General features: G+C 26.0%; 1 long non-coding RNA gene across 1 annotated transcript; it reads left to right on the forward strand.

Annotated features, from left to right (window-relative positions):
* The first annotated feature begins 16,169 nt into the window (after positions 1-16,169).
* LOC107069843 (uncharacterized) lies at positions 16,170-22,625 on the forward strand. Its single transcript, XR_001476175.2, has 2 exons — positions 16,170-17,344; positions 17,478-22,625. It is a non-coding gene; the product is annotated as an uncharacterized LOC107069843 (long non-coding RNA).
* The last annotated feature ends 1,135 nt before the right edge of the window (positions 22,626-23,760 follow it).

Raw genomic sequence — 23,760 nt, forward strand, 5'->3', positions numbered from 1 at the left:
TAATTTTTCTAATTTTTATTTCAATATCGTTTTTTATATTACGATCGATGAAATGTACAAATAAATAAATAAATAATAATAATAATAATAATAATAATACAAATCTATTATTGATCTCACCTCTTTGAAGTCTGTGTACCCATTCTGTGAATTTCTTTTTTTTTCTTTTTTCTTTTTATTAAAACATAATCGCAAAACGCTTTTAATCTTCGATCAAAGTGTCATAAACATTGAAATAAAAAATTTTATCAAAGAAGGTTAAGAATTTCAATTAGATTTCAACGCGAACCTATACCAAATACTTTAATTTAATAACCTAATATAATAATAATAATAATAATAATATCGAGTTTAATAATCGATATTTTTAATTAAGCTTTGTACACGCATATGCAATCGTAAGGATTTTCGATTGGTCAAAAGGAAACAATTTTGTTATATCCAATAAAGATGACACGTTTTTATTAATTATCGTACGAATGAGTATTCAATGATTATTAAAAAAAAAAACTTCATTTATCTTGTTTACTACAAAATATATTTATTTATCTTGAAACCTAATCATTGTTAAATAATTCCAATTGTGTCTCGTTTACTTCGACATTAATCCAACGATTAGTATAATTAATTAATTTTAAAGCTAATCTCGTTTGAAATTCGAAAATGTTCCTTTACATTTTCGTTATAAATATAAAAAGAATAAATAATTAAAAAATATCAGGACTATTAAAATCGACGACAACGACGATGATTTTTCGAGTTACCTTTTAATTGATTTATATTTGGTATTATTATATAATAAGATTAAGGGGGTGAAAATGTTCAAATATAAAACAAACTTGAATTAAATTATTAAGGGTTGGTAATGAAACGTCTATTTTCTGATGCGAGAATATAAGTTGGTACTCATTCTATCTAAGTATGCATGGCATTTATCCTAACTTTAACCGTAATCACTTGGAATCCGCAATAATACCTGTACGAGAAGTACTTGACATAATATATTAGTATTTAGTATAACGATTCAACAACTTTCTTCATTTCTAACTAATTATAATTTGTTCAATTAGTTAATCAGATTAGAATCAAATAAGATAATAATCATATCATTTGAATTTTATTATCTTACAATAAGTTATCTTACATGTAACGCTGGACACTCATATATCTCAAAAAATAATAATATGAACGATTCCAAAATAGGTGAAAGGGCTGCAGGGTCATACGATTCAGTTTATCAGTGATGTTCAAGGTAACATCAGGATCAATCGATTTTTGTTTTCGTCAGGAAAACACTGCATAGCGTAAGATTCAGGTAAGTGTTACAGCTACATTTCTGTGTTTAAGTCTTTAAAGTATTTGTTAATTTATAAAGGGCTCCTTATTCGTTGTATATGAATTTGGTTGTTGATTTTCAAAAAGGATTAGGTATAGATCACGTAATGCTGGTATTATCCTGTCTCCTAGTACCAGACAAACAGTGCCTTAACACCGGACAGTGAAAACTACATTGAAAATAGCAAAATAAAAGTACGAGCAACAAATCAAAGACGTGAAAGCCAAAGGAAGAAGTGAAGTAAAGGGTAAACAAGTCAAAGGAGTAAAAGTTAAAGGGAAAAAGTGGGGATAGAGATAAGAAAAAACAGCCACTGACTGAGATATCTGAAATTGAAAGAACTACTTGCGTAGTGTGCTTAGCAGACTACGAAGAAGACTGGATACTGTGTTCCAACTGCCATGGGTAGGCTCATGAAGTATGTGCAGACATTCCTGAATGTTCAGACGTCTACATATGTGATCAATGTCGGATAATTTTAAAATTTCCGGTGCTAGTTGCTTACGAAGTGAAATCTGTCCGGTACTAGGTGACACTTGAAGCAAATTGTATATTTTGACACCAAAGTTCAATTCTTATTTTTAAATATGTTTATGCAGAAGTTGTATTTTTATTAATTCATGTTGATTCTATAGTTTGTTGACTTCACTAATTAATAAATAAAGTTACATAATTCGAAATAGTTTTTATTTTATTTCTGAAACACCTTATGTGCCGCCACTAGGTGAATTCCCCCTACTTATTGTATGCTTGTATCATTACTTTCGTTTAATCTCAACTCTATAATGTATAAAGAGATGTGTGTAAATGGGATTTCACGTATGTAAGCTCATAACATGGTATATATAATATATAATAGTAGGTGTGTTGTATCTCAGATAAAGAGAGAGAGAGGAAGAGAGGGAGAGAGAACGTACGATGGTTCACAAATTGGTGAGAAATTCAAGCTATTATCGTAATTCTGTTGTATGCTATTAACTCTCGTGAATCTTTCATTGGATGGGCTCCAATTCTAAATCGTAAATTATCTTTTTCTACGATGGTAAACGTTAATAAAAACAAAGTAAGGATAAAGTTAAGGTTACAAATAATACTTATTAGAAATAAGGAAAGATGTAAATTAAAAAATATAAAAATTAAAATAATAAGAAATTATTCTGTAATTTTTAAAATGATTTTTCTATGTGTTACAAATTAATTATTATTATTATTATTATTATTTTTAAATTAATATTGCAAACGTTATAAAATTATCCTATAGTTGGTTTTAAATTATTTTTCTTTAATATATATATAATATAAAAATTAATATAAAATACACTAATATAAAAATTTATATTGCAAGTAAATTATATTGAAATAAAAAAAAATAAAAAAAATAAAAAGTTATAGTAGATTGTCTTGTAGTTGGTTTTAAATTATTTTTCTATAATATATAAACAATAAAAATTAATATAAAATACACTAATATAAGAATTTATATTGCAAGTAAATTATATTGAGATAAAAATAAAAAACAAAAAACAAAAAAAAATTTGTAAAATTATAAAATTTAAGACGAGTTTACAATCTTAGATATCAAAATGTTAAAAAGTCATTCGATCTCTGACAACTACCATTTTTCATGTTTCATGTTATTGAGTTTTTTTTTTTTTTTTGACAAGAAAAAAAAGAGACGAGACACGTCGAGTGTGTCATATGAGAAATGGCGAGTACGATATTGTGGAAAAGAATTTCTTTTCTTTAAGTGTTGTTTGCTGAATCGAACGTTAAGAGAGAAGTAGAAAGTGAATGAAAGAGGAGGAGGAGGATGTAGGGTGCAAAAAGAGATAAAAAAAAAGAATTGAAAAGGATATCTAAAATGAACAAATTCTTATTCCAAATATAATACAACTTTTTCAAAATAATCTAAAAGAATAGAGAGAAAGTTTCTAAAGGAAAAAATAATCAAATATATTTAAGAAAAATAGAAAATAAAATTTTATCTGGAAACTATGAATGATCGGACAACGTTATTTTATAAAAAGAACAAATCTTTTTCGATAGATTTAACGGAAGGATATCAACGATGTTTTCCTTCCTCTGTGTAAGATTATTTTCTTCTATTTCTCTTTATTTTTCTATATATATATATATTTCTTTTTGTTCTATTTCTTTGTTCGTTTTTAATTTTTTTTTCTCATCTCGAAGAAAGAATAAAAATAAAAAAAAATAGAAGAGATGAGATTTATATTTTATATTTTGTTATATTTAATTAAATATATTAAATAATAATTAAAAATAATAATTTAATTAAATATAATCTAAATATAATGTTTATTATATATATATATATATATATGTATATATATATATAGGTATTAAAAATTTTAATATATTTTTTTCAATATATTTTATTAATATAATAAAAATTATCAATGTATGTATTTATCGAATAACGAGATTCTCATTTTAATATCGAATATAATTTGTTTTATAATTAAATTTCAACAACAACTTGGAATTTAATTTGATTTAATTTTATTTTATATTTTGTTACGTTATAAAACTTTCTCCATCGTATTTTGTAATCTCGTTGAATGAATTTCGCCTAAGGGGCGGTGGTTGGTTGGTTTTCTTACGTTAAAGCTATGATAGAAATGGTTTTTCGAATGGACAAGATTGTATCGATCGTTTGAGAGAAAAATTCAATAAATTTCATCAATTTTTCTTTCCATGTCGTAGATATTGCTCGGAACGTTTCAATTTGCGTTACTACTCATGGTAACCGGTATCTTGTTATCTCTTGCCATCGTTTCCCGTTTAATGGAGATTGTTATTACACTAATACATCCAACTAGTATCTTTTTATTACGGCAGTCAGTCAAATTATTCGTTGTGAGTATACGATTTGTATTTTTTTTTAAATAATTACTACTTTAAGTATCTAACAATTTATTTATATAAAAGAACGTGTGAATTTTGCATGTATGTTTATTTGAGATAAAAGTTCAATATAAGAGAATATTATTTGAAATATTTCTTAATTAAATTATCGTAATATAAGTAATTTCAATTATTTTCTTTTTTTTAATAATATATTTTTATCATTTAAAACAAATCATTATAATCGAACAACTAGATTATCTCTCTTATATTTATATTTCAAATATATATATATATATATTCTTCCATTTCTTTTTGAATAAAATTTGATCAATATTAAAAATAATGAAAATACGATTCATACGTGGGCGTGGGGGAGGAAACAATCGATCCAGTGTGTAAAGAGGACCAATACCTGTCGTTTTAATTAAGAGAATATTCCATTCATTAATTTATTCTACGTAACTTAAATTTTTCAAATGATTCGTACGAATTACTCCACCATATGTCATTTAATATGGATTTTTCGGCAATATCGTATACGAGATTAATGTAATTTGATAATCTTGTAAATTGTGATACGAGTACTACGAGCCCATTGCAACAACGTTAACGTTCGATTCATGACAACTATTCGATAATTACTTCGTTCGTTCGTTCATTCGTTCATTCATTCGTTTAATTCGTTTGCGTGCGAACTGTATGAATACTTCCTAAAAATATTTTATTGCATAAAAAGAAAAGAAAAAAAAAAGATAAAAAATTTAATGATATACAAAAATGTGATGGGCCAAATCATTTCCATTAAATTTAAATCTATTTCTTTATCTAAATATAATTTAAATATATTTTTTATATTTATTTTTTTTTATCTAAAAATCCTTCAAACAAAAAAATAATTCTATTTATAAAAAATATTTTTTGTGACACGTATAAAAATTATAATATTATAATTTTAATTAATATATTATTTAATATATATATTTAATTATTATTTAAAAAAAATATTATTATATTAAAATTATATTATTTTATTTATTATATATATATATTAAATATTATAATTATTAAATATATATATTAAATAATATATTAATTAAAATTATAATTATATTATATATATATAACAAACAATTTATATCGATGTTAGAAAATTTGATATTCAAAAATAAAGGCAAGGGCTTTCGAGCCCTATGCCTAGTTAATTTTTAATACTTGGACATGTGCAGTTAATAACGAGCCTATCAGCAAGGATGACTGGATATGTTTGGTGCAAAATAATAAGAAAAATTAATTCTGACGTTCCACATGACGATGATAAAGCATTAATCGAAATCAATATGACTGCACCGGAAATTCCTTACATGACAACCGCTAATCCCTACATGGATCATGTCTACAACAAACCATTAGAGTTAAATGTCTTGAACAATGACCAACTTCCATCCGATTTGACGAGTAATGGTCAAGAACCATCTACTATCGATTTTGACAAAAAAAGTACTTCTAGTTCCAAACAAGACCAAGTTGCTTGAGAAATTCCATTGGGATTTGAGAAAAAGGGTTACATGATCCTCTTGTCCTATGTGTTCCAGAGAAAAAGAGAGAGAGGAAAGGAAACAAGAAATTTTAGAACGTAAAATGTGTTCCTGGTTAATGGAACCATTTTTAAATTCGCTTAGTTAGTTTGTTATAAAAAGTTTTTATCTAAGATATATTTTTTTTCTTTCTTTTTTTTATATAACCCAATGAGATTGTAAATTTTGTTAAAGACACAAACCAACTTTTTAAAGTATTTGATATGTTTTTTTCATTCAACGATATCAAATTCATTTCATTATTTTGTATATTTATTTTTGAAGTGAAAACTTCTTTAGAATAGGGAGTGATTTGAAAAAAAAAAAATGAAACGCGGCGGCGAGGCAACGGAGCGGCGGACGGCGAGGTAACGGCCACGATATTTAGTAAGAAGAGAAAAAGAAACAAACATATAAGACTGAGCCTGCGAGAGAATGAGACAGAATATAGCTATATAGTTTTTCCTATTCTCGATCTCCTCTTTATGCTCTACTTCGTAGTTATCGCTCCTGGTTGTATATATATGGGTTTGTGTGCGACTGCATACTATGAAGCGTGGACACATATTATTTCGATCCTATACCTGTTTTTAGGTAGGCGCGACAAAAGAATAGGGTAAAAACGAACCGACGGTCAAAATAAAGAAAGAAGGTGCGTGGTCTGTTTTTATTTTACCAAAAGTGTCATTCTTTTTCTATTTAAAAATGTTTCTATTTTATTGAAAAATTAATATTAAATTCTTTATTTCGCAAATATTATAATTAATAATTATGAAATATATAAAATATAATAATTGTATTGTCTGCAATATTTTACAAAAAAAAAAAAAAAATGATTACAAGATACATCAAAGAAAAATAATTAGACAACACTGTAGAATATATTAGAAGCAGCTGACAAATTCCATTCAAAAGCAAGTAAATTATTGTCACATTTTTATTTTGCTTCTTCATAAAATATATTTGATTCATAAAGATCAAATTATTTCTATTGAATTTGATTTTTATATGTTTTTACAAAAAATATCCGAAGACATGTATTAACCCAGGCATATAAGAAAATTATATTATTAATTATAATATTTACGTCATGAAGAAATTTATGTTAATTTTTTAATCAGATAAAAACATTTTTAAAACGCTGAACGCCTACCGTGAATCGGTGAAGTTTATTACGGGGCTGAAATTCGAGACTTTTTGTAAGACAGTTCAAAAGGCTTAGAGAGTGATACAATTCAATGCGTTCTTTAGATTTTTCGTTGTTCAGATCTTCATTTGGACGAGAGTATTTAGGGAAGATAAGTTTGTAGTTCAAAGAATAAAGACGAAATATGTTATAAATAATAAGAGTCGAGAGAGAGAGAGAGAGAGAGAAGTGTAGCAAGGCATGGAGTTGAAAAAGTATTTCTCGAAAAGATCTCTATTAGATCTTTCATTACATCTGTACCAGAACCTTTTTTCAGTCCAGCAGTATTTTCCATATGTTTTTTGTAGCATCTTTATTTCGTCATTCCTAAAATGTTTGTTAGACAGCGCAAAAATGTAGATGAAAACGAGCAATTCGAAACCATCCTAACAAATAAAATTTTATACTTGAGTTTCACAAAAAGGATATTTTATGTTTACTAATTTTACGACGAATTATATTTTCTTTGATAAACATCCTACGATTTTCGTGCTATCTATGACTATTGCATTCAGCATTCTATTTTTATTGCTTAAATTTGGAAAAGTGTACTTTTTATCAAATATCCAACCTAAAGACCATACCGGTTCCCTTTGCTATATATGGTAATAATATTATATTAAATAAATTAATAAGAAGAAGAAAAAGAAAGGAAAATCTTAGAAACAGATAAATATTTTCATGCAATATGTGTTACATATTAAAATATAATATAATAATAATAATAATAAATTGAGCACAATAAGTACTAATACTAGTATTTCTAGTATACTAAGTAGTACTAGTAGTACTTTTTAGTATAAGTACTACTAACTTAGTATAGTATAACTTTTAGTTTAAGTACTAGTATACTAGTACTAAGTAGTAATAGTACTTACTATACTTTGTATAGACATTATACCTCTATTATATAAACTATGGTTTCTTAAAAAGGGAAACTTTTCTTTAACGAACAAATAATGTCTTATTCTACCATCTATTAGGTACGATCACATGTTTTATTTTTCATTTTAAATTCTCTCATTTTTCCCTCAACATAGCTTTTCGCTTAAACCAGAAGACTTTATTTTTTATATATTGGTTTGACAATATAAAAAATTCGGAAACTAGAGAAAAAAGTGTGAAATTAAGCAGAAAAACACGATAAGGAAGATTCCAAAGTTCAACGGAACGTGTTCGTGCATTTCGTGCATTTCGTGCACGCCAGAAGGCTTTATTAAATGTGCAGAATAATATTTCTATTGCGTTTAATAATGCGTTCACTGTTATAAATACTGAAACTGATCATCGTAAGTCATTAAATAGCTTCCTATCAATATATTTCTTTCTTAATCCTTTCTACTCATACTAGACAAGCATAATCTCAATAGATCATTTTTGCAACATTTTTTTTTATTTTCTACTCAGATGATTAGCAATTGAATATTGTGAATTGAGATTCAAGTGTCTCTCTATCGAAAATTAACCCCGTACAGTGTCGTGAAAATCTGCAGAAATAAAATATTAAGGAAGTTTCAAAGAGTTCGCCGGAACGCGTTCATGCATTTCGTGCACGTAGAGAGGTGTTTAGTTACCATACATTTTAAAGTTTCCATAAGCAACTCGTCTCATTTTTTCAAATTGAGAACTTGCTTACTGTGTAATATATTATGTATTATATGTCAATAAAACGTAAAATAATTTTTGAATGTGGTAACAGTATTATAATAATAATATTATAACAAATAAACCCTACAATTATCCTAAACCTGATATTCTGCATTCATCTCATTCTTCCGAAACTTAGTTTTTGTTTGTTTGTTTGTGTCTCTATCATTCGTATAATTTACCACGTAAATGGTTAATTTTGAAACTACGAGAAAAGTTTTTAAACAACGAATAATTATTATTAAAAAAGGATCTTTTTCAAACAGACGATTTACGTTGACTTTAATGCGTTTAATTGAATTCCCTTCATCCTTTTAATAAAATTAAACAGTCATTTTCATTAATTTTGTTTTATTAAATTATTTAAATACTTTTTCAAAGGTTTAAATATAATTAGAGTATTTTCTGTTAGAGAATTTATAAATGAAACATACCAGATATTAAAGTGTTAAATAAATTACAATTAAATTACTTTTCATACCGAATATCGAACAAAAAAACGTCTAATAAGACGTTAATTCTAATAAAAAGTACGTTTTATTTAATTTCATAATATATAATTTAATTTGCAATGAAAGTGTTCAAGTTTTACATTAAATAAAAGTTTAGATTTAATTTATACTTATTTATGTGTTTTAATTTATAATATGACAGAATCGTGTTATAAGATCACATGTTAAAATAGTAATAAATTTTATACGACACTTTATGATTTAAATAAAATTTGTAATATTTTTTTGAAGAATTAAACCAAAAAAAAGGTCAAATTGTGATATATCTAACAAACATTCTTTAAAAGATACTAAAAACATTTTATTTTTCTTTATCGAACTTGCAAACGTTAAAACGAAAAGAAAGATTTGGTTTTTGTTATCGATTCGAATTATTTTGCAAAAGTAATAACAACGACAAACAAGTAAAGCAAGCCAATAAGATTCTTACACGTTAAAACTTTCAATTGCAGAACGCGACGATAAGGATAAGGACTTTGATTTCGTTTTAATCGTCCTTTTCTTACTTCGCGTTTTCATGAAGTGATGAAAAGTTTCGGAGGATTTTGCAAAGAGAAGAAAAGGTAATTAAAGTTAATAATTTTAACCTCTTAATCGTTTCGACTGTAGTCGTACGGCACTAAGAGATTTATTTCACAAATTTTAATAAACAAAATTCAATATTATATTTTTATTTATTTCAAATGTTAAATTTAATAAAAGTTTCTTAGAATTTATTTATTTAATTATCTATATATATATATGTCTCTTTTGATAACACTCGTGTTTTGTATTACAAATCAAAAAAGATTCTTATATCAAAGGAAACTAATTATACGTTCGTTTTTATATTCAGCGTTTGGACATAGAAAAAAAAACAAAACAAAACAAAACAAAATAAAAATACACGCGAGTGGACGTAATCTTTTTTTCTTTTTTTAGATAAATATTATCTCTCTAGATTTTTGTTTCTATGACGTATGCATACGTCTCGGGTCATTGACGTTTTAAATCAAAGTAAAATTTGGGTAAATACACGACCAAAAAACCAAATTTTGTATAATTAATTTTCAAACATGACTTTTGCCCATATTGGAGTATAATTTTACATACGCGTCGTCGGTTTTATTATTTTTTTTTTAATAAAATCTACCAAATAATATGTAAACGTTTGTTTCAAATTTACATGAACATAAAATGGACGTGAGTATGATTTTCTTTAAACATTTTTATTTCAAAAGAATATAATTGGATCAAACAAAGAAAAGTATAAAAAATTGATTATTATTAACAAACATAATTCCTGAATCTTGTGATTTATAAACAGCTCGACGTCATTTGGACAGATTTGAATAGAAAAATTCCCTATTTACGAAATTTCTTTCGCACGGAATATCAACCATATTTTAATACAGGGTGTACTATTTTACTTGGATGGCTGGTTGTATCAACAATATTTCACGTACGTTATCATCTTACCTTTACCTTTATATTTCGTTTAGTAACCTGCAATTTATGCTCTAGCAGGAGATATGGTTTGTTTTATCCGTTATCCCCCGTTAACAAAGAAAAACTGCTTGACATTATTTTTTATATAATACAAGACAAAGAAAAGTATTAACTTTTTTTATTTCTTTTTGTAGTTGATACGATTGTTCTTCGCACATTTAACGACAGGCATCATCGCGATCATTCTATTCTGTCCTACTACAATGAAATGGTTATTTTCCGATAGATTAGGATACGATTTGGAAATTATTTTCAACGATTTAGGGGATAAAATGAAACGATTGTTAAATCATTTTCAATCTCAATATTGCAAATAAATAATTGGAAATAAAATTTCATATTTTTTCTCCTACGAACTATGAAAAGTTTTCTTTTAACTAAAGGGGAAATTTTCTCATTATTTTTTTAAGAAAAGAAAAAAATATAAAAAAAGAAAGAAGAAAAAGGAGGAGTTGGGAATGAAAAATCAAAAAGTTGATCTTTTTGCAAAGATCCACGTACGATATACTCTTATTTCTCACAGATTTAAAATCATTCAACTAGAAAGTTTTAATGTAAGAAAAAAAGAGCTTATATATATTTCCTTTACAAAAAAAAAATATATTCTAGTTTTTATTTTTGGTCTTATATTCTCGATTGATTTCCCTTAACAAAGTCAAATAGTATTAATGACGATACGATTTGTTGTCTTGTGATTTAAACTCTCTTCTCCCCTATCTGTATAAACCGGTTTATACCGTTTCCACCATTTGCTTGCTAAATCCACTCTCTGAAATTCGAAGTAGTCCGAGGAGAGAGACAGAGAGAGAGAGAGAGAGAGAGAGAGAGAGAGAGAGAGAGAGAGAGAAAGGGAAAGAGAGGGAGATGGAAATGAAAAGGAATTTGTTGATGACGCAAAACGGAATGTTTCAAGATTTCAACACTAAAACGAATATTTTCTCTATACAGTAAAAAATATTTCGTATTTTGAAACACGTCAAAATATTCGTTGTTACTCTATGTACATATTTTTAAATTTTTATCTAACAATTTTGTTTGCGATTAATTAATTATTTGTTTTGTTTACGATTTAATACCCGTACATATTGTTCATCAATTTATTATCGTTCGTTGTTAATACATTTTTAAAATAATAAACAATTTTCAATATTAATTAGAATAATATATGATGTATAAAATGAAATTATAAATGTTATAAATATTGCAAATATTTTGTAATTTTAAATATTAATTAGAATAATATACAATGTATTATATAAAATAACTATTATAAATATTACAAAAATTATTTTTCTTTGAATGTATTGATCAAAATTTAGTTTTATTATACACCTTCTCGAATTTATCGAACTGCAATGTCCGAGTTTTAAGGTTCGATACGTCAAATCGTTTTTTATCGAGAACGATAGTTTTGCAGATTTTTGGCTGACCATGGAAAAAATCGAATGTGCGATACTAGCTAGTCTCTCTCTCTCTTTCTCTGGTAATATGATGGGTGTTGAAGGATATTGATAGGCAATAGAATTCAAATTGAAGATCGATACGTCAAATAATTTCCACGTTAGTTCCTAACATTTAAAAGAAATTATTCATTCGATAAACGTCATGATTGAAAAATTTCGAGATAATGTTAAAATAATAATACTTGAATAAAAATCATCAAAAGAAAATTATTATAAAATGATTCAATGTTTTTCAAATTAATTGGATTTTTTCTCGTATATTTAAATTCGTATTTTTAATTTATTCGTAAATTTAAATTGTAATTAATCGTACGATACATGCAAATGATTTCAAATACCAAAGAGAACACCAAAAAAGAAAAAAAATGTAAATGACTATGAAATGATTCGATTGTGTTTAAGATACGCATGTATGAAGGTACACGATATTTCGAGATCCTATGACGTGATGATAATGGTTTTGGCTTGATACGCATGTACCTAACAAGCGAGAATATCGAAGAGAATATCGAATGTATTATAGCTAGTGAATATGGTTACTGGCGAGTAGACAATGAACTGGATTATATGCCGATGTGTACGATACGTAGTACAAGCATTCGATCGAATATAAATTCTATATACGATGTCTACGATGGATACATTGAGAATTGTTCAACATATTTTTATTATTAAAGAGTAAAGTTTTTTACTCTTTACAAAAAAGAAACTTCACTGTGAAAAAAAAAAAATATAAAAAAAAAGAAATAAAATGAAAAAAGAAAGGAGAAATCGATTATAAATTTTAATAGGAAATAACTTTACGATCAGATAGTTAAAAAAAAAAAAAAAAAGATATAAAAATAATTCTGTCACAAAAAAGAATTCCAATTAATTTGAAAATAATTTCTAACCATTTGTAATTATTCATTTAATGAAATTATTCAAAACAATTCTATGTATAGGTACTTCTATCCAAAATCTGTTAGTCATTTAGTTTGAAATCGCGTCTTACCGATTATAAGATTTCATGATATTCCACAAGAGTATAATATGCACCTAGAAATTCCTATCGCTTTGTGAACCTACCAGCAGGTTCAATGTCGTAGATTTTACTCGACTCATGAGGTTCGGTATTAGAGATAGGAATGGCATTTGCTCATGAGTTAAGCAGGTTAATATCCATACCTACATGCTTCTACTTCTCTATGCCCTCTCCTTCACCTCCTCCACCTCCTCCACCTCTTCCTCCTCTTCCTCCTCCTGCTCTTCCTCACCACTACCACCTCTTCACACCATATATAACTCTGTCTCAAGCATTTCAGTTTCTCTCTCTCTCTCTCTCTCTCTCTCTTACTCTTTGTCTACTATTCAGTACTGTGAAGCCGATACACAGAGAGAGTATGAGAGAGAGTGAGAGAGAGAGAGAAGGAATGTTGAAATTACGCGATATGGCGAGGACAATCAGACCGAGTGAAGCGTTTGCTATTATAGGATTCCTAAGCGTAACACAAAGCAAGAAAAGCGAAGTACTATTAAATCGAGACATTTCGATATCGAATATCTCATGAATTTGTAATGTAATTATAAGATATTATTAGCTTTTGTCTTTTGAATTAATATCTCATTCGAGTTATTATCTAATTATTTGCAAAAATTATTGTCGTTTTAACACTTCAAATTATATATGTTTAGTAAACTACGTAATTGGGATTGATTTATAAAAAAAAAAGTAATATCCTAATAATTTATTTAAAGATTTGGAATTTTTTTTAAATATTAAGTTGTCCCAAAAGTTTCTTTCTTTTTAGTAATTCCATAGGTATTTTATATATTATTATTATTATATATTTATATATTATAAATGATTTTTGTTATGTGCTTAGTAAATTATGTAATTAGAATTGATTTATAGAAAAAAAGAAATATCCCAATAATTTACTTAGTGATTTGAAAGATTTTTAAAATATATAAATGATTATTATTATTCTAGTTAAGACATTTACGATGTCATGTTCGACTAATAAATTATGAATCGTTACCATACATTTTACAATGAAACATATTACATAATATTACATGATATTACATAAACCAGAAAAAAGGTAATGCGTGTATTCCAATGTGTAATTAAAGTAAAATAGAAAAAATTCTGTATTTTTTCTTGAATAATTATAACTGATTGAATATATAAATTGCAAAATAAAGTCAATTTATTCTGATTCTTGACACAATTCCTCAGTTTTTATATTGTATTCTTTTTAATATTAATTATATTCATTACAATACTACAAAGTTACAAACAGAAAAAAGAAAACAAATGATTTATTTGAATAAATATTAAGTAAAACTATACTTGACTTTTATTTCCTAGTCTCTTAGGTGATGTACTTCACATATGCAAATGAGTATTCATATATAAATAATTCACGAGTTGATAGAAATGAGGTTTTTTTTTTGTGTTTTGTCCGCACGTGTAAAAGGCGGTGTCCTTGATATCCGGGCAAAGTACGATCTTTTCTTTCTAGATCTTTTTTTTTTTAGAAAAAGTCTTCCTGTTTGTTTACTATTTTTCCAATTTTGTTTCAAGAAGCAAAGAATATCTTAATCGTAGGATTATCTTATCAGTGTTAACATATAATAATTGCTTCAAACAGACTACACTTTTGAAATTTTCTTTTATTTGATTTTATTAATTTAACTAATTTGTTCGAATTATCATAGAATAGATTTTTTGTTTATCTAAGCAACAAATAAATATATTTTACAAATTTATCATGAATCGTTACCGGATGATATAATAAAACCAGACAAAATAGAATTACGTGCAATTTAATGCATAATTATATAAAAAATGTATATATCATATATCATATCAATACGATAGAATACAAGGTGTATATATTTTTTTTCTTGAACAATAAAAAACTTGTTGATGTAGTTTTAAATAAATACAATATAAAGCCATTTAATTGCCACGTAAATCTCAGTTATTTTTATTCATCGATATAACTTGTCTCAACGTTTCATTTTTTCCATTCGTTTCGTAATTATTCATTAGCATAATACAAAGTCAGAAATAACAAAAAAAATCGAAATAAACAAGCTGTCTTCGTTATTATAACGAAGTACGTCATTCCTAATCTTTTTTAGAAAGTCATCCCCACTTGTTTATTCTTCCAAAATTTATTTTAGAAAGCTATGAATACTAAAATTATCTTTTCACTTTGCTTCAAACAATTATATTTCTATAATTTTCTAATTCATTTAAATTCATCGTAGAATATATTTCTATAATTGTTGCTTAAATAACAATAATAATAATATTATTCTACTTAACACGTTCCGTGCCAAAACTTTTTTTACCTGACTCGTAATTCAGGCCATTTAATTTTGCTTTAACAAAATCAACCATTACATGTAATTATTAATTATTGTAAATATAACAATTAACACTAGATTGCCCAAGGCAGTCATTTTGACTGTTTTTTATTTTCAATTAGAAAAACAATTATGTATATAATGACACAATTTCTTAGAATTTGGTTTTTATTGTTAATATTTACTAATAACTTGTTGTATAACTGTAAATAATATAAGAAATATTAAAAATTAATTTTAAACAAATTTGTTTACACATTAGTTATTTTTTCACAATGCAGTCATTTTGACTGTTTTTGGGCAATATAGCTATACAAGAAATCTCGGGCAATCTAGTGTTAAACAAACTTAGGTGCTTTGTTCTATACTGCATTTTGTATGATGTATCAATATTTTTATAGAAATATTCTTTTACGGAATTAAATTTCTTATAAACATATATTTTTTAGCATATTAAATAAATATGTCTAATGGTAAGTATAACACTGGTGGTACGCGTGGCACGGAACGTGTTAATAAATAAATTTGATAAAAGAAATTAGATTCATAAACCATTTTTAAAATAAATCTATTTCAAGCGATAACTAAAAATAATTCTATGATAATTTTAAATCTCATTTTGGGCAATGGGTTATACTACTACTATTGGAATAGCAGAAGTGTTTAGAATTAGTTACATGAATGTGTGTTAAAGAGGGAATGGATGAACGTCGTATATGATTTGTAATGATTGGCTTGTAAAAATATGTTTGTATATGATTGGTTGGTGGATGATCACTCCACTGAATGACTATGAGGATTGACAAATCAGAAAGTTGAAAAAAACCAACGTTAGATGTTGGGTAACTGAAGTAAAAGGACGCTGCCAACAGTTAACATAAGATATTATTAGGATAGTAGTCGAACTTTGATGGTTGAAGACGTTGAACGAGTTGTTGGAATAGTGTAAAGTAATACGAATCAAAATGTTACACAAAATACATCAGGAAAAAATAAAATAAACAATAAAAGTATTAAGAAGAAGAAGAAGAAGATGAAGAAGAAAAAAAGAAGAAAAAGAAGAAGAAGAAGAAGAAGAAGAGAAGATAATCGAATATAATAATTAATAATATTTCAATCAAAAAAAAAAAAAGGAGCCTTTTTAGGCGTGGAAACGAGAAATTAAACAACGAGAAGAACTTGACCTTGCATGACATCAGAAGCTATCGATGCTACGATAACTGATTTAGAAACTAAAGGTACATGGCGTATTGCAGATTAAAAAACAACAAAAAATAAGTTTTAATAAAACAAATTCAATCTCAGAAATCACAGTGAATTACTTAAACAACAAACCAGATAATTTTTAACGTATGAGAAAGGACAAGTTAAAAATATGAAACTGGCGTATGATTTAAACCAACGAATGCAACATAAGATATGAAATTTAACACGTTGAATGTTGTGTCAGTCATTGATGAACGAAAAGTTTAGTAAAGGTTCCATCATTTTCTTTCTAAATTCGCTTGTTATTAAACGTGTTTTTAGAGAAAGACATTTCAATGGATTAGATTCTAGAACCTAACACGTTCGAATGACATTTAATAAATTAATCGAAGGAGTTAGGAAACAAGTATCGTTTGTGACGTAGCAAGATATATAAGGGAGAAGGAAGTTTGAGGCAAGAATTTTCTTCAGCGAAGAAGTTAACATTCCGAGACCAGTGCGCATGACAAGAAGATCACTGTGGTCATCATATTGCGTACCAATCGATGATATCAATAATTTAAACTACCTTATCGACCAAATATCAGATTGGTCATTGCATATTCGTTGTTTTCCTGACGATAAAGTGCCATCTAATCGACGGGAATCAAAATTCAACGAGTTGACGAATTCGATCAGGAAAGTCAACTTATCAAATAAAAAATGTAAGTAAAAAACACCCCACGATATATAATAATAATACGAAAATAATAATAATAATAATAATAATAATAATAATAATAATAATAATAATAATAATAATAATAATAATAATAATAAAACCTGTTTTTATTCTAGTGTACGCCAAGTTACATCAATGTGACGTGTTCTGTGAAAAAACGGGGACTTAGGCCGAAATGTTTTCATTGCTAATAGCATAAACGACACACATAAAAAAAGGAGAAGTCGAAGAAAAGGCAAAGCTGTGGCCCAAGTGCAATATGTGAAGTATATTAAAACAATAATAATTTTTGATAAAGAAGCTTTTGTTTAACGCCAAGAATAAAAGATTTTAAAAGACGCGTACACGTAAGAATAGTATCGTCAAGTATTCATAATTCATTACACTTTCAAACTAATTAAAAACAATATTATCATTCGCAAACATAGGGATATGTATTAAAACTATATTTAATTATTTAATATTCTACATTATATTTCAATATTTTAAAAATATATTTTACATGGAATTGCTGCTTAAATATATTTATCATATTCACTTACATATATAGAAGGATTCTATTTTTCTATTTCATTTCAGATTCTATTTTTCATTCATTTAAAGTTTCAGCCTGACAAAATAATCGAAAAATCTTAAATTTACAATTTAAAGAACAATAACTTTCAACCTATATGAATTCAATGATTACCAATTCAAACAGATTAACAAGAATTATAGAAATTTTTTTACAAACAAATTTAAAAATATTTGTTTAAATTTTAGAAACCTGTAATAGAAACGAAATAGACATCTTCCATTCTGCAAATCTGTGTACTTTAGATATAGTATATAAGATTTGGAAAATGTGTAAAGTTCAATACGTCTGTATAAATAATTTTATTAGAATTGATTTTATATTGATACAAATAGATAGTCTGCTTAGGTACTGATCTTAATTTACAAAATAATCCGGAATCCATATTTGATAAATATATTTTATAGTAGTTATAAAAAAAAATTTTAATTAATTAGAATATCATGTAATGTTATTTCATATTTATTTTCTTAATGATTTTCATTCTTATTCAGAGCGATGAACATAGGTATACAAAGGATCATCAAAATCTGATAACACATCCTGATATAATTTTTTACTATTTATCTATAGAAGAAAAAAACACAGGAACTTGTATCAGACATGAATAAGATAACAAACGAGGTATAAATAAAAACAAATTCTTTTTTTATATTGGCTTATTTTACATAATTATTTTATTGCTAAAAACAAAAAAAAATTATATCTTAGTCGCATATATACATAACTTTCATTCGTCAAGATTGTTAAGAAAAAAAAAATCCATAAAAAAATAAAATTACACAAAAATCGAAAGAACTAGATGCAAGTTAGAATAATAATTTTACGAAAAACTTTATTGTTTATTGTGATTCATATTAATAAAACTTTTATCACACAATACTTAATAATATATTAAATATACTTTAGACTGAAAAAAAAATATATGTACATTTCTCGACGTGCTATTTAAATAATATTAAATCGAAATAGAAAATTTGAAGCAAGATATTCGCAATGAAATTTATAATATAATTTTTGCAGTAAATTAATTTTAATTAAATGTAAAATCAAATTTGTTTTATAGAACAAAAATGACAAATAGTTTATATTAATTTTTAGGGAAATGATACAACTTTAAATACATTGACGATTTTATTTTTAATGCTTGCAACGTTTCCCGAAATTCAAATACGCACAAATAACATTTAAACCATACATTAGTTGTCATTACTGTTTAAAAATAAAAATACTTTTATACTAAACTTGTATCATGTTTACCACATTTCCGATTGCAGAAACAAGGGTATGAAAAACTATACGAAATGTACAGTTCAAGCAATCCAAAAGATAATCCTGTTTAATATCAAGACATTAATGATATAAGATTTTTGGAACGTTTGGAACGTGTAATTAAGGAAACATTACGTTTATATCCTTCAACTCCTTTCGTTGGACGAACATCATCTGAAGATATAAATATTAGGCCTTCCATTTTTACTGGATAGTCTGTATGAGCAGTAACATGTCTTAACAAAGTAGAAGCTATAAAAATCTCATTACGATCAGTGCAAATTTTTGTCCTATAAAAGCGACACTTAATGTACAATTTATTTTGCTAAGCACCTGTTTAGAATACGATTTCAACAACATATAAAAATATACTACGACCTATGCATCCTCTTTTCCAGAACTGAAGGGCTAAGAAACACTTTTTGTCATAATTTCCTGGCAGGAACCGTTCAGGATTAAATCTTAATGGATCAATCCAATATTTTTCCTTCCGATGAAGTGAATAGATTGCACAAAATGCAGTGCAATTCTACGATATTATCGTATGTACAAAATACAGGATTGCATCAGGATTACGTCAGGGTTTGAAGGCTTATAAGGTCTTTAGGTACCATTCATGGTTTTAAAAGTAAGCACGTTATCATTCTCACTCGATAAAATAAATAAATACATATTATATATTACTACATAAAATAATAATGTCAATGGTAAATAAAATATACAAATAGTTGTTTAGTATTTGTAAGAAATAAATTTGATAACTCTGCAAACCCTGACGTAAATCTGACGCAATCCTGTAGGTTGTACAATATATTCACTTCACCGGAAAGAAAAATATTGGATAAATTCATTACGAGTCAATTCTGATCGGTTCCTGCTACGAAATTATGACAAAAAAAGTTTTTTACCCTTCAGCTCTGGGAAAGAGGATGCATAGGTAACAGTATATTTTTATAGATTGTTAATATCGTATTCTAAACAATTCTTCAGCAAAATAAATATAAATTAAGTATCGTTTTTATAGGACAAACATTTAAAATGAACGTAATAAAAATAATATAAGCTAATTTGTTAAGACACGTTACTGTTCAAACAGACAATCTAATAAAAGTTGAAGATATTAGCATAAAATTTGTATCTTTAGATGATGTTCGTGCAACGAAAGAAAATGAATGAAATAGACGAAGTGTTTCCTTAATTACTCTTTCCAAAAATTTCATATCATTAATATCTTGATATTTAGCAGGACTATTTTTTGGATTGCTTGAACCGTACATATCGTACAATTCTTGATACGCTTATTTTTAAAATCAGAAATGTGGAAAGCATGATACAAGTTTAGTATAAAAGTATTTTTATTTTTAAATAGTAATGACAACTAATGTATGGTTTAATTGTTATTTGTGAGTATTTGAATTTCTGGAAATGATGCAAGCATTGAAAATAAGATATAAAAAAAGAACTTCAATGTATCAGAAGTTGTATCGCTTCCCTAAAAAGTAACAACAATTATTTTTAATCTTTATTCTATTAAAGAAATTTTTATTTAAATTAAAATAAACTAAATTTATTGTAAAAATCATAATATATATTTCATCACGAATATCTTGCTTCAAATTTTCTCCTCCGACGTAAGATTATTCAAATAGCGCATCGAGAAATGTACATACATTTATTTTTTTAAATCAACATCATATATAATATTCTATTTAGTATTTTGATAAAAGTATTATTAACATGAATTGATTAAAAATCAAATTTGTTATAAATAATAAAAAATATATAAAATAATAATTACGTTTTTGTTTATACCTCGTTTGTTATATTATTAATGTATGATAAAAGTTCCTATGTTTTTCTTCCGTAAATGAATTGTAAAAAGTTATATCAGGATGTAACCAGATTTTGATGATCCTTTGTATACATATGTCCATCGCTCTGAATAAAAATAAAAATCAATAAAAAAAATACTAATATACAATATATCATTGAATTATATTATAACTATTACGATATTGTTCTTATAATTATTCTGAGTAATTCAAGATTCGATTCTGGATTTTTCTGTAAATTTAAATCAGTACCTAAACAGACTATCTATTTGTATCAATATAAGATTAATTCTAATATATTCATATTTCTAATATATTTATATTTATACAAATATATTGAACTTTACACATTTTCTAAATCTTATCATATACTGCATCTAAAGTACACAGATGTGCATAATGGAAGATGTCTATTTTGTTTCTGTTACAGGTTTTTAAAATTGTAATTAGTATTCTTAAATTTGTTTGTAACGAAATTTCTATAATTCTCGTTAATCGGTTTGAATTGGTAATTACTGAATTCATATAGGTTGAAAGTCATTGTTCTTTAAATTGTAAATTTACGATTTTTCGATGATTTTGCCAGGCTGAAACTTTTAATGAAAGAAAATACTTTTTATGTATTTGCTTTTTTCAAATTTTGTTTTTTCCTGTATTTTTATTAATTGGGAAACAGAACAAGAGAATTCTTCTATATGTAAGTGAATATGATAAATATCTTTTAAGCAGCAATTCCATGTAAAATATATTATATGTTTATATAATTCCATGAAAATATTGAAACTAGGATTAATATAAACATTTTATTTTGAACATTTCTATATTGGAAAATTTCATTAGCTGTATTAACACTAGATTCCCGAAATTTGTCAATTTGACTTATTTACGATTTTATAGCTATGTTATATTTTGAAAAACTTGCAGAATATTTTTTGAAAAATATGTTTCAAATATACTATTTTTAAATGTATAGAGAGATACTTATTCATTCCTCTTTGCACTTGTTAATTTCATAAATTTTTACGTGCTATACCTGGATGTAAGTTAAATTGGCTCATTTTTATATTTGATCGTTTTACATACATCTAACTTATTTTTTATGCATATAAATGCTTTCTAACTAACATACAAAATATTGAAAATGGTTTCGTATTGTCAAGTTCAAGTATCATAGAAAAGAAATAGATGTAAGCGCGTCGTTTGTGTTAAGGCAGGATTCTACTTTAGTCGCTTGAAAAAATAGGTATTTTTGTCAATTTTTTATTAGAAAACTAAGAAAGATATTGATGTAGGGTTTGTTGTGCTTCATAAATATACACTTAAAGTACATTAAAAAATTTTTTTAATTTATTTTATACGCTCTATATACATTGGAAAGGCCCTTGAACTGAACGCCTAAAAATAGTTTAGCCTTTGCGGTGTTGTAAAAATCTTTACATCGGATTATCTGAAATGAAAAACTCGAATAGTTCTATGTTTACAAAGACTACAGCAACCGGTGGTAGCAGATTTTTTCATTTACAAGCAAAAATAACAAAATGGCGTCAGTTGAAAAAAAAATTATCAAAAAAATCTCATTTTTTTTCTCATTTTTTGTCAAAAAAAAAAAAAAATAGTTAAAATGAAAATTATTTTATAAATCTGCTACTACCGGTTGATATATGTGTATAGATTATGTGGTAAAAATTTCAGACGAATCGAATAGCTAGTTTTGGAGATTTTTACAACACGCGGTTCAAAAATGTGATTCCGAGAAAAACGCATTTAAAGTTTTTTTAAATACTTTTTTACCCGCGCACGGGTAGATTCGAGGGACGAAAAAGTACAGTTAGGATGCTCTGATCGTTTTGAAAATTTCAGAGAGTATTCTTAAATATATTTACTTAAGAATAATTGAAAAAAAAAAATTTGAAAAAAAAAATTTGAAAAAAAAAAATTACAAAGTAGAATCCTGCCTTAAATGTAATTAAAAGAATCTACGAAAAATGTATCTTTAAAAATATATATATATATATATATATATATATATATATATATATATATATATGTAAAAATATTGTTTTAAATAAAGTTTCTTTACAATAAAATTTTATACTTTTTTTCCTTTTAGAAACTCCAGTTTTTATGTTTAAGTCAAATTAACCTTATTTCAGGCAAAAATGACAAGCGTTAAATTCGAGTGATTTATTTGTTAAAAAAAAAAAAAGGAATATTATAAAAATTATTATAACGCGTATATGGGAGTATGCGTTAGAAACGTGCCGTTAAGAAGACGACCATAATCATAAACTTCATTTTCCAGTGGGTGGTAAATGCAATACGGCGGTAAGAAATCGACCATAAATAAAATGGAACGCATCTTATCATAGTATCCCAAGAATAATATTTTAAGAACGAAATTAATCCTTTGTTCATAACCAAGATTTATAGTGTGTCTTTGTCAAGTTTTTTTTATTATTATTTTATTAATATGTTTGAACGATAGAATTTAGGTGTCTTCAACTAAACCGATGGCTAATAATATTAAAATAATATTATTCTAATCGATGGTATCTGTTAATGAAAAGTATAATAAATATTTTAAAATAATTTATATTATTAAAGTTGATTGAATGTTTTTTTTTTTATTGAAAGATCGAATATACAAATCAGAATAAAATTGGAATGAACGTTAAGATGTTAAACAAGTGGAATCCTTTTAGATGTTATTCATGACCGATA

The sequence above is a fragment of the Polistes dominula genome, unplaced genomic scaffold, assembly GCF_049000335.1.
Source record: "Polistes dominula isolate Pdom_NZ unplaced genomic scaffold, Pdom_raw_medaka scaffold_35, whole genome shotgun sequence".
NCBI classification, from domain to species: domain Eukaryota; kingdom Metazoa; phylum Arthropoda; class Insecta; order Hymenoptera; family Vespidae; genus Polistes; species Polistes dominula.